A 12,295-nucleotide genomic window follows, 5' to 3' on the forward strand; every position below is an offset into this window, starting at 1 on the left:
TGTGAATGGAGAGGAGGTTAGAGATATAAGGGGCAGTAGACTGGGAGAGAGCCTTGTAAGTGGTGGTAAGAAGTTTAAAAAGGATTCTGTAGGGGAAGGGGAGCCAGTGTAAGGCAAGACAGAGGGGTGGCGGAGGAGGAGCGGCGTGAGAGGAAGATGAGTCTTGCAGCCGCATTGAGTATAGAGCAGAGGGGGGGCAAGGTGGGAGTGGGGGAGGCCAGTAAGGAGAAGGTTGCAGTAATCAAGGCGGAAGATGATGAGAGCATTGAGTTTTGGTGGCATCTTGAGAGAGGAAGGGCAATGTTACATAGTTGGAAGCGACAGGCTTGGGTGAGGGATTGAATCTGGGGGGTAAAAGAGAGAGAGGAGTCAAGAGTGACACCCAGGCAGCGGAGTTGGGTGACAGAGGAGATGGTGGAGTTGTTAACAACGATAGAGAGGTCATGGTGGGATAGGAGTCTGGGCGAGGGAAAGACAATGAGTTCAGTTTTTGAGATGTTAATTTTAAGAAAGCGTGAGGACATCCAGGAGGAGATGGCTGATAGGCAGTCAGTTACAAGAGAGAGGAGGGAGAAGGAAAGATCAGGAGAAGAGATGTAGAGTTGAATATCATCGGCATAAAGGTGATACTGAAGACCGAACAAGGAGATGAGAGCACCAAGGGAGGAAGTATAGAGCGAGAAGAGTAGAGGGCCGAGAACAGAGCCCTGAGGAACTCCTACAGGTAGATGTATCTCATCTCTGCAACTGTGTGTTTAAAGTATGTTGTAGGAAATGTTATCAGTTCTAACTTAGGTTAGCCAGAGTCTTTTATTGATGCCTAATTTATGATCGGTATCTGGCCTCCTCTAGCCTATTCAACAAATGTTTTCCTTTACTTTGATTAGCTGACCAATTAGCATAGCTGCATTGTTTTCCTAAATTAGCCTGACTACATCTTAGCTTCAGTCTAAGGGGCGACGTATGTGGGGTGAGACGTATGTGTTTTCTACACTAAGTGTGTTTTTCTCACAAAGTGTTAGAAAATGCACAGTTAGACAACACAGTTGGACAGCATTTGACTTGAATTTGCTTCCAGCAATAAGCTACATCTGGCACAGCCTATTTCTGCATTAATTGTCTATCTATATGGAACACTGCAAATAGGTAATTCTTTAAAATCCCCTAACTTTTTGCTTTTACTCCTTTTATAACAATGTTTAACAAATTGCTTTTCTTGTTCTCTTTTCAAGGCACTCCACTCACCTCTAGTTAACACCCATGAACTGTTGTCCTATTTATTATCTTTAACAAGTACAGCCTCCACCTGTCGCCAGAAAATAAAAGGTCACACATCTTACAATCCCCTTACCTATCTTTCTCTCTCTCTGCTTATATTAGCTGGTGATATATCACCTAATCCAGGTCCCCCACACTCCTCACACACACACACACACATAGATCAGAGCACTACTGCTCTATAGCAAACCTCAAACACATTACCTGCCCCCCCTCTCTTCCAAAGTCCTTTAAATGTGCCCTTTGGAATGCACGCTCTGTTTGTAACAAACTTGCCTCCATTCATGATCTCTTCCTCTCAAGAAACCTCAACCTTCTGGCAATAACTGAAACATGGCTCATGCAATCAGACACTGCCTCACCTGCAACACTTTCACATGGTGGCCTCCATCTCACCCACACCTCCAGACCTGAAGGCAGACAAGGAGGTGGGGTTGGACTACATTTACAGTTCTACCAAATGTCCCATCACTCACGTTCACATCTTTTGAAGTACATGCTATTCGCATTTTTAATCCATTATCTCTACGTGTTGCGGTGGTCTATCGTCCCCCTGGAGCACACCAACAATTTATCGAGGATTTCTCTGCATGGCTCCCTCACTTCTTATCTTCAGACATCCCCACCATCATCATGGGTGATTTCAACATCCCCATTGATAACCCACCTTCCAATGTAGCTTCCAAACTACTCTCTCTATCCTCCTCACTTGACCTCTCCCAGTGGATTGACTCATCTACTCATAAGGATGGCCACTGCCTTGATCTTGTTTTCTCTAGACTATGCTCAGTTTCTAATTTTCTTAACACATCCTTCCCCTTCTCAGATCATCACCTTATCAGCTACACGCTCACCCCCACTGCTCTAACCTCTCTACTGTCTAACTCTACCAAGACTCCTAATACCCGCAGAAATCTTAATTCTATTAATCTTCAACAATTTTCCACCCCTCTCCAACACCTTCTCTCCCCTATCTCTAAATTCTCATCCCCTGAGATGGCAGTACCTCATTTTCACCAAACCTTAGCAACGGCCCTTGATCAAGTGGCTCCAGCGACACTACATACTACACGTCGACTTCGATGTCAACCGTGACACACTAAAGCAACACGAAATCTTCAAAAACTGTCCCGTAAAGCAGAATGTCACTGGCGTAAATCTCGCACCTCTTATGACTTTTTCACATATACTTCTGTCTACCACTCCTATTAAAATGCTCTGGACATTGCAAAACAAACATACTTACACTCTCTTATCTATGCTCAGGCTTCTAACACCAAATGCCTTTTCAATACATTTAAATCTCTTCTCAAACCTCCCACCCCGAACCCTCCATCTACTATCAGTGCTCAGGATCTTGCTTCCTACTTCAAGGACAAGATTGATAAGATCAGACTAGAAATGGTATCCTCTTTCTCGACAAGCAATCAGCTCAATTCCTTATCATTACCCTCTGACACCATCTCTTCATTTGACCCCACAAATGAAGAGGAAATTTCTACTCTCTTCTTATCTTCCTACTCTACCTCCTGTCCTCTTGATCCTATTCCCTCGCAAATTGGTAGGTCCCTGTCTCCTGTGCTCATTTCACCTCTAACTCAAATCTGTAATCTCTCACTCTCTACTGCAATCTTTCCATCACTATACAAGCACGCAGTGATTACTCCTATTCTAAAAAAACAAATTTCCGACCCAAACTCTCTATCAAATTAGCTCCCTTGCCCCTCCAAGCTTCTAGAGACTTGCCTACACTCGCCTCACATGCTTTCTTTCCGCAAACAACCTGTTGGATCCTCTTCAGTCTGGATTTCGTTCTCAACATTCCACAGAGACTGCGTCGACTAAGGTTGTCAATGATCTGATCACTGCTAAAACTAAACACCATTACTCTCTCCTAATTCTCTTTGATCTCTCGGCTGCATTTGACACCGTTGACCACTCTCTTCTCATACAAACGCTGCAATCCCTAGGTCTTCAAGACACTGTTCTATCCTGGTTCTCATCCTACCTCTCTAATCGCGCTTTCACTGTAAATTTCTTTGGAGCAACCTCTGCTCCACTTCCTCTATCAGTTGGAGTACCACAAGGCTCAGTGCTAGGTCCTCTGCTGTTCTCTCTCTATACCGCTTCTCTTGGAAATCGAATAAGTTCCTTTAGCTTTCAGTATCATCTCTATGCGGATGATACTAAAGTCTATATTCTCTCCTGATATCTCAACATCTGTGTTGTCCTGTGTAACTGACTGTCTTTCTGCCATATCATCTTGGATGTCCTCTCGCCAACTCAAACTTAATCTTTCTAAAACAGAGTTAATAATATTCCCACCCACCAACAAGAGCATACCTGACTTTTCTATCTCTGTTGATAACATGACCATAAATCCCACCCCTCAAGCTCGCTGCCTAGGTGTAATCCTTGACTCGCACCTATCCTTTGTTCCCCACATTGACTCTATATCTAAATCTAAATCATGCTACATAAATCTAAACAACATTTCCAGAATTCACACATATCTCACGCAAGACACTGCAAAAAACCTTAATTCATGCACTTATCATCTTCCGCATTGAGTATTGCAATTCCCTCCTTACTGGTCTTCCCAAAAACAGACTCAAACCCCTACAATCTATTTTGCATGCTGCGGCAAGACTGATTTTCCTTGCAAATCGTTATTCCTCTGTTGAATCACTCTGTATGTCTCTACACTGGCTGCCTGTTTTCTACCGAATCCAATATAAAATACTTTTACTAACCTACAAGGCCATCAACAAAGCTGCACCAACTTACATCTCCTCCCTTGTCTCAAAATATCTCCCAACTCGGCAACTCCGTTCTGCACAAGATTTGCGTCTCTCATCCACCCTCAATACATCCTCCCATTCCCGGTTACAGGACTTTTTTCGGGCTGCACCCACTCTATGGAATGCTCTCCCTCACAAAATGTGACTCTCCTCTGGTCTACAAACTTTCAAATGTTCTCTGAAAACCTACCTCTTCAGACAAGCTTATAATATTCCTCAACCACCCTCTTAACCTCATAACCTTAGCCTATTACAGCCTGTTACACAATTTCACACAAGACAACTACCTCCCGACCAACATTGTTGTTTGACAGGATCATTTAGCCTTCAAGTCACTTTTACCTTTGCAGCCCAAAATGCAAAATGTAGACTTAACCTCATGTGTCAACTCCCATTGTCCAATAGATTGTAAGCTTGCGAGCAGGGCCTTCTCACCTCTTTGTCTGTTTTACCCAGTTTGTTTATTAGTTTATTATGTCTGTCCCCAATTGGAAAGTGCTACGGAATATGTTGGCGCTATATAAATAAATTATGATGATGAGGGGAGGGGGTGGAGGAAGAACCAGACGTGGATACAGAGAAGGAGCGGTTAGCAAGGTATGAGGTGAACCAGGCATGGACAGAACCAGTGAGTCCAAGAGAGAGAAGAGATTGCAGCAGGAGGAGGTGGTCTATTGTGTCAAAGGCTGCGGAGAGGTCGAGGAGGATGAGTAGGGAGAAGTGACCTTTTAGATTTGGCTGATAGGAGGTCGTTAGTGACTTTAGCCAGGGCAGTTTCGGTGGAGGGGACGGTAGCCGGATTGGAGAGGGTCAAGGAGGGAGTTGTCAGAGAGGTGACTGGTGAGGGGGCTGCAGACAATCGGCTCAAGTAATTTGGAGGCATAGGGGAGAAGAGAGATAGGACGGTAGTTCGCAAGAGAGGTGGGGTCAAGATTAGGTTTCTTGAGGCTAGGGGAGATAAGAGCGTGCTTGAATGAGGATGGGACTATGCCAGAGAAGAGTGATAGGTTAAAGAGGTGTGCGAGGTAAGAGCAGGCAGTAGGAGAGAGAGAGCGAAGGAGGCGAGAGGGGATGGGATCAAGAGGACAGGTAGAGGGTGTAGAGGAAAAAATAAGGGAGCGAACTTCTTCACCTGATGTAGGGGTGAAGGCGCTCCACAGCTGGTTAATGGAGGGAGGTGAAGCGATGAGGGTGGCGGGAGAGGGATAGGAGGAGGATCTCTGCTTTTACGGTTTTGGCTCGTTGGACTCTCTGGCTTAAGTCCTGGGAGGCTGATGTGGAGTCTAGAAAGACCATTCCTTTTTCTGGGGGTGTTTTGTTTGGCCCTCAGCTTGACTTCATTATCAGTCAAGTAATGGGAGGAGAGAGCACTTTTCTTCCAGTTAATGCTCCCAAACTAAGAATGTCCAGGTTCCAGTCCTATCAGTTCTCAGGCAGATTTCGGAATCATTATTCCTCAGGCCAGTCTTCCAGGGGCCAGTCATTCACCCCCAGGGGTGGTTTGCATCGTGGCCATCAGGCCTGGTCTGCTCGACGTCCAGCAGCGAAGCCTGCAGTTAAGCAGCCCGCATGACGGGCATTTTGCTCCTCCGTTGTCGCCGGTGCCCATCTTCTATTGTTTAGGGATCGGTGGTTTCAGCCGATGTCTGGGTATGGGAAGTGGTGGACCAGCGATACAAGATAGATCTGCTCGGTCTTCCTCCCAGATGGTTCTTTTCCACAGGGCTTCCCACTTGTCCACCAAAGCTATTGGCTTTACGAGAAGCAATCCAATACCTCCTCTCTTCAGGAGTGATTATTCTGGTGCCAGATTCTCACAAAGGTTTGGGTTTTTATTCCAACCTTTTTCTCGTGCCAAAACCAGACGGCTCATTTAGACCCATTCTGAATGTAAAATCATTGAACACTCAGGTCAGAGTGCCCAAGTTCAAGATGGAGTCTTTGCGCTCGGTCATTCACGGCATGGAACAGGGAGAGTTCATGGTGGCTCTAGACATCAAAGATGCCTATCTCCATGTTCCTATCTGGGAAGAGTCATTAGTCCCTTTTGAGATTTGCGGTTCAGTCAGAGCACTTCCAAATTAAAGATCTTTCGGTCTGGCGACGACTACGTATATCTTCACCAAGATCATGGTGGTCATGGCTGCTCTGCTAAGGTGCAAGGGGATTACAATCATCCCTTACCTGGATAATCTTCTTTTAAAGGCAGAATCTCCAGAAGTACTTCGGTCGCATATCCAAGTAGTGATCCATACTCTAGAATCTCACGGTTGGATTTTCAATTTCAAAAACTCCATATTGATCCCAGCGTATGATCTTTTTGGGTCTTTGTTTAGTCGACAACGACGGGTGTTCTTACCTCAAGACAAAATTCTAGCCTTGCAGAAGATGGTAAAATCTCTGACGGTAAAACAGCCCTCTGTGCATTTCAGCATGAGAGTTCTGGGCAGGATGGTATCGACTTTCGAGACTGTCCAGTCTGCTCAGTTTCATGCACGGCAGTTCCAGTTGGAACTTCTGTCCAAATGGAACAAATCCCATCTGAATGTGGTGCGCCAGGTATTCCGTCTGTCTCCGCAAGCGCTTCAGTTGCTTTTTTGGTGGTTGCAGAAACAAAATCTCTGCAGGGGACACCCATTCTCAATTTGGAATTGGGCCTTGATCACAACGGATGCCAGCCGTCGAGGTTGGGGAGTCGTCTGTCTTCATGCTTGTTTTCAGGGTCTTTGGACTCCGAAGGAATTCAAGCTTCCAATCAATGCCTTGGAACTGCAAGCAATGTTTCTTGCTCTTATGAGTGTGCAACGCTTGCTGCAGGGAAGGTGAGTGAAGATTCAGTCAGACAATGCCACGGCAGTGGCATACCTCAATCATCAGGGCGGCACCAAGAGTCCCTTGGCCATGTGAGAGATGCACAACATTTTTCAATGGGCTGAAGCTCATGTTCTGGCGCTCATGACCATCTGTATTACCAATAGAAAATTGGTAAGTAGATTTTCTAAGCAGGCAGACTTTGCATCCGGGCGAATGATCCCTCCATCCGGAGGTGTTTCGTCAGTTGATGGAGCGGTGGGGTCAGTCAGATGTCGACATGATGGCATCTCAGTTGAACCACAAGGTTCCCCTCTTCTGCCCCCGTGCAAGAAATCCTATGGCTGTCACATTAGATGTCTGTCCCTTGGAGGTACCGCTTAGTGTACCTTTTCCCACCGGTAGCCATGCTCCCACAGGTGTTAAGAAAGGTAAAGGGAGAGGGTGTTCCAGTCCTTCAAGTAGCGCCGGATTGGCCGCGGAGTCCCTTCAGTTCTTTTTATAAAAACAGTAGGTTGTGTTACAATTCAAGTGGCATGCTACAATTGGCCGAGATAATATATGGGCGTTCCTTGGTCTGTTGAGTTCTCAAGACTAGGAAGGAGAATTAAGAATGTCTTTGTTCATCAGGGGGTATATTTGCTAAACTGTGGGTTTGTAAAAGTGGAGATGTTGCCTATAGCAACCAATCAGATTTTAGCTGTCATTTTGTAAAATATACCCCCAGGAGTTAATTGGCAAGGTCTGTTCTAATAATCAATGCTGCCACTGCTGCTCACATCTCTTGTCTTCTCAGCTTACACGAACAGATCAAAAAATACCATATCAAATTAAACAAAACAGTGTATAAATATATTTCTTACTAATGTATGGGCTTTATCCAAAAATGACTTTGACACTGCTTAACCTGGGAACCCTACTGCTGGATTATACTGCCCACTCACATAACCAGTGTGTATGCTCCACCCACTGGTGTTCTGATTCTGTCTATTTTTCTTTGCTCCAACTACCATTTGAATACTTTTTTGCTTTCTTGTGTGTTAGGTCCACCTACTGTGAAAGGCTTTATCCGGTGGTGCTGTGACTCTACCTACCGTTGCTTGTTGCTTTGGTATCATTAACTACTGATTTAGATAGAGATATTGGTGTGTACTGCTAACCCCACCTACAGTTGATTTGGCCCCACCTACATAAGTCCACCTTCAAATAATTTTTCAGTGTCCCTTTAGTTTGGTGTGCTTGAAGACACCAAACTATTGAAATTAACACTAGTTAATGGAAAATAAATGATCCACAAAAAATGTTGTCGCAAGTGTTTATTCAAATAGAAGTTAAACACTATTGTAGACAAATGTTAGTTTCTGAAATTGTTTGACAAAGCTGGTAAATTACAAGGGTCATGTGCTACAGCCTGACAGATCTGCCATGATTTAAACAAATAAACATTTAAAGGAACCAATAAATTCACAAACTATATAAAACTTAAATTTAGACCTATGTAAACTTATCAGGAACGTGAAAGAACTAGGTCACGACAATAGGCTTTCTGGGATCCGTCTCGGGACCCCAGAGACTAACTGTGGCAGGAGTGTAGTGGAAACTGGGGGGCTGGATGAATGTCTTGGGCATAGAGCTTGCTTGCAGGTGCAAAGAAGGTGAATCCACACGAGGAATAACAAACCAAGGTATTTATTTCAGTGGTAGAATGATGCTAAATTCACACAAATGGTTAATGTTTGCAGTTCATATAACGGCAGCAGATGAAGTTGAACTCACTGAGAGAAGTCCATAACACCGCAACAGACTGAAGTTGAATTCACTCAGAGGAAATGGTGGAGATCTGTACACAGCGGGAGGATAGAAGCCGTAATCCGGATGACACTGACTACACATGAAGGGTAGATCTCAGTATTCAACAGGTAGTTTGGAGTAACACAACAGCAACTGTAGATCTGCAACTAGGGAAGTGTTGCACTGGCAACTTGCTGAGTGTAGGAGGGGACTCATAGTCTGTAGAGGAAGCTGATTGGAGAATGGGATCAGGTGTTCAGACTCAGCAGGAAGTTTAGCAAATGTGTAACCCAAGATGGTAGTCTACATTGCTGCAGACAGAAGTCACGCTTGTCCCAGGATAAAATGCTGCATACGACGAGGAGGAAGATGTACGGTAATATGGTAATGTCGAGTGATGTAAACAGGGCTAAGACCCCGATTCGTGACAAACTAAAGAGAGTGTCCTTGACCCCCAAGAGCAGTGGTGGGCACAGGCAGCTCTTGGGCCACCGTGGCCTGGCAACTTCTCACCTGCGCCCCCCACAACTTTTGCAGATTTCTACATTTACGGGTGAAGTTGGGTGCAATGAAGAGCTGATCAGCCGAAACCTCAGCTCAGTGTATCATGTGACCCCAGGAAGATTTGGAAATGCAGGCTGTGAATATGAGGGCAGAGCAGAAGATCACAGATGAGCACCATGTGACCATTCTCCTTCTCCCTGGGAAAGACCTGAATCTTGCTGACTGACAAGGTAAGTGACCTTTATGTTGTAGTGGTAGTTAATGGTTAATTAGTAATTAACCATTAGTTAGTAGTAATAATTTAATGGGGAAGAGCATGTGGAAGGAGGTTCTGGATGACGTGAGTAGTTTGAGATCAGAAAGAACTTAGTGGCATGTGCAGGTCATGAGTGGCATGAGGCATGTGGGGTCATGAGTGGCATGTGGGGTTATGAGTGACATGTGTGGTCGTGAATGACATATGGGTCACACAAAGCCTGAAAATAGAGAAATCTGTGAGCAACAGTGGAATAGCTGGAATAGCGGAGCAAGCTGAGCTGACATAGAGAGAGAAATCATCTGCCAGTGAGAGACTGCTGAGTAAAGCATAGGAGAAAAGCTAATGGGAGACTGTGACGAAGAGGTCCCCAATTACCTAGCAGTGTCAATGAATCTGAGAGCAGTCTGACTCAAGCACGCAGCAGAACGGTCCAGGGGTTCAGGACCCTGAATGTCCTCTTTCAGAATCCAGAGCAGCTGGCTCTACATTATGGTGAGTTCTGGCTCTTGATCCCTGGCTTTCCTTCTCTGATGGTACTGGTTCTTGACTCAGGCTTTTGAATAAGCCTGAGTCAGGAATGCTTTTTTAAAAATGATTTATTTATCTTTAACACTGTTTGCTGCCAGCTGCTCCAGCAGCTGTATAACCTCAGGACCCATTGCTGATTTAATATCTGCATTGTGACTGTCAGTATTTTGACTGTTAGCAATCATAATGTCAGTATTTTATCAGTGTCAGGCAAAATTGAAATACTGGCATTTACCCTGTCTGCCGGATAAGTGTCTGTATTTCTTCCGTTGATAATTCCTACCCAACTCCCTCAAATACGTCGAGCTCAGTGATCAGCTAAATAGTAAATGTATAGAAATTAAGGTATTGGCCAAACTAAACAATATTTTATATATGTAATGAATGCTGAATGTTTATTAGTATTTTGGGTATGAAAGATCTGAAGCAATCTGATGGCATGAACACTTTCAGCAGGTTCCTATGAACTTTCATCAAGGTTCTAAACTAACTATTTAAGATATAGCAATTTCCCATGGAATATCCGAAAGTTCAGTATCTTATATACAATAAACTTGTAGGGCCTGAGTCATTAAAGAAAATTAAGTAAAAAATTAGGAGTAACTTTGCACCTTGGCAAAACCATGTTGAATTGGAGCGGAAAGTAAATTTAAAATGTGGGGGCTGGGTTTTACGAAGATGGTAGCACTCAAATTTAATCTAGGATATGTGAAATATAGAATGTGCCTAGTGCTTAGAAGAAGGTAAACAAAGTCTAATCACTGAAGACGATGGTGTATCTATAACCATAAAAGGTCCAATGAATTGAACTACTTAATATTTGTATCTTTTTTGAGCCTCACAAAGTTTTATTATTAAAGTTCTCTCAGTTTTTTTGTAGTCTCCTAAGGAGATCTGTGGACATTAGTACATTACCATCATGGACAACATCTGTTATGGGTGACACCCATGATTAGAGAAAAACAGACTATTTTTAGTGAAGCTATGTATAGAATCATTTTATGCAAATTTAGCAGAGAGAAGCAACTTAATCCAGTCCTCTTTTTAGAGTCCCTCATAAACTTGTAGATACTGTTCCAAGGATTTATTAACTCTTTCCATCTTGCCATTCAACTGAGGATGATAGGCTAAAGAAAAATCCAGATGGGCACACAAATATTTACCAAAAGTTCTTCAGAAATGAACTGTAAATTGTATTCTTCTATCAGACACAATAGCCTCTGGACATCCATTTGGCTTAAAGATGTGTTTTAAAACTAACTGATAAAAGTTTGAGGAGCTGAGGGTAGCAGTTGTTAGGGTAATTTTACCTCTCCTTTATCAAGTCCCTTCAGATATCAGTGAGATAAGATGCTGGTTAACCAGGAGATCAGTAATCAAGACACAGACATGCCAATGTCAAGATGGAACTGAGCTGTGCTTGTTTATTAGTGGGATACATTTATACATGAAAAAGCGTTTGATCTGGTTATAGGATAGAAACACATGATTGATATTTTCCTCAGTAAATATAAATCTTCTGACAAAGCTAGTTAGTTCTTTTCATGTCACTTTTATGGGTTCTTATCAACTTTCACTGGAGCCAGTACTCCTAATGTCGTCATCCATTATCCCCTGTCCTAGGGGTCTTTGAGATAGTTCAAGGCTGGCGCTGGTGATTACGCTGAATGTATTTTTAAGGCAAATACCAAGATTTTTAACTCCTTCACATATCATTATTACCCTTATTGCTGAAGACCTAAAAATCCTTTCACAATCTCCCTCCTTTTAATAATATATATATAAAAGGTTAAAAATGTTAAGGCTTGAAATGGTGAATCCTAATGCAGCCCAGACTACTTTTGTACAGTCTCTTGTGAGGCAGCAAGGGTCTTTCACCATTCATCCGGGACCGAGTAGAGATATCAGCATTTCTGCCCCTGATTATTCAAAAAGTGTCTTTTCTTTATGCCTCTGCTGTAATCTCTGTATATCTTTTCTGAACGTACATAACATATACCAGTTCCATCCTATCAATATGATCAATACCACAGTGATAAACAGTAGTGGGTGTACTAATAAGTTAAGTATACCAGTCATAGATGGAGATGATCTGGTAAATACATCCCACCAATGTTTCTCTAAATCATCCTTCAGTTTGGTGGCTAAAGCTTTTAATTCATTACCTTCTATAACCGTTACCATTTTTGCGTGATTGTTAGTATAGTTTACCTGCTTCAAATGTTCACTCAGCCTTCTTGTTTCAATTATAATTTTTACTATTTCCTCTATATTTAAGGTTAACTGAGGCAGACTTAAGTTATTATATTTGAACATTATGTCT

This window comes from Mixophyes fleayi, chromosome 4 (assembly GCF_038048845.1).
Source record: "Mixophyes fleayi isolate aMixFle1 chromosome 4, aMixFle1.hap1, whole genome shotgun sequence".
Lineage (NCBI taxonomy): Eukaryota > Metazoa > Chordata > Amphibia > Anura > Limnodynastidae > Mixophyes > Mixophyes fleayi.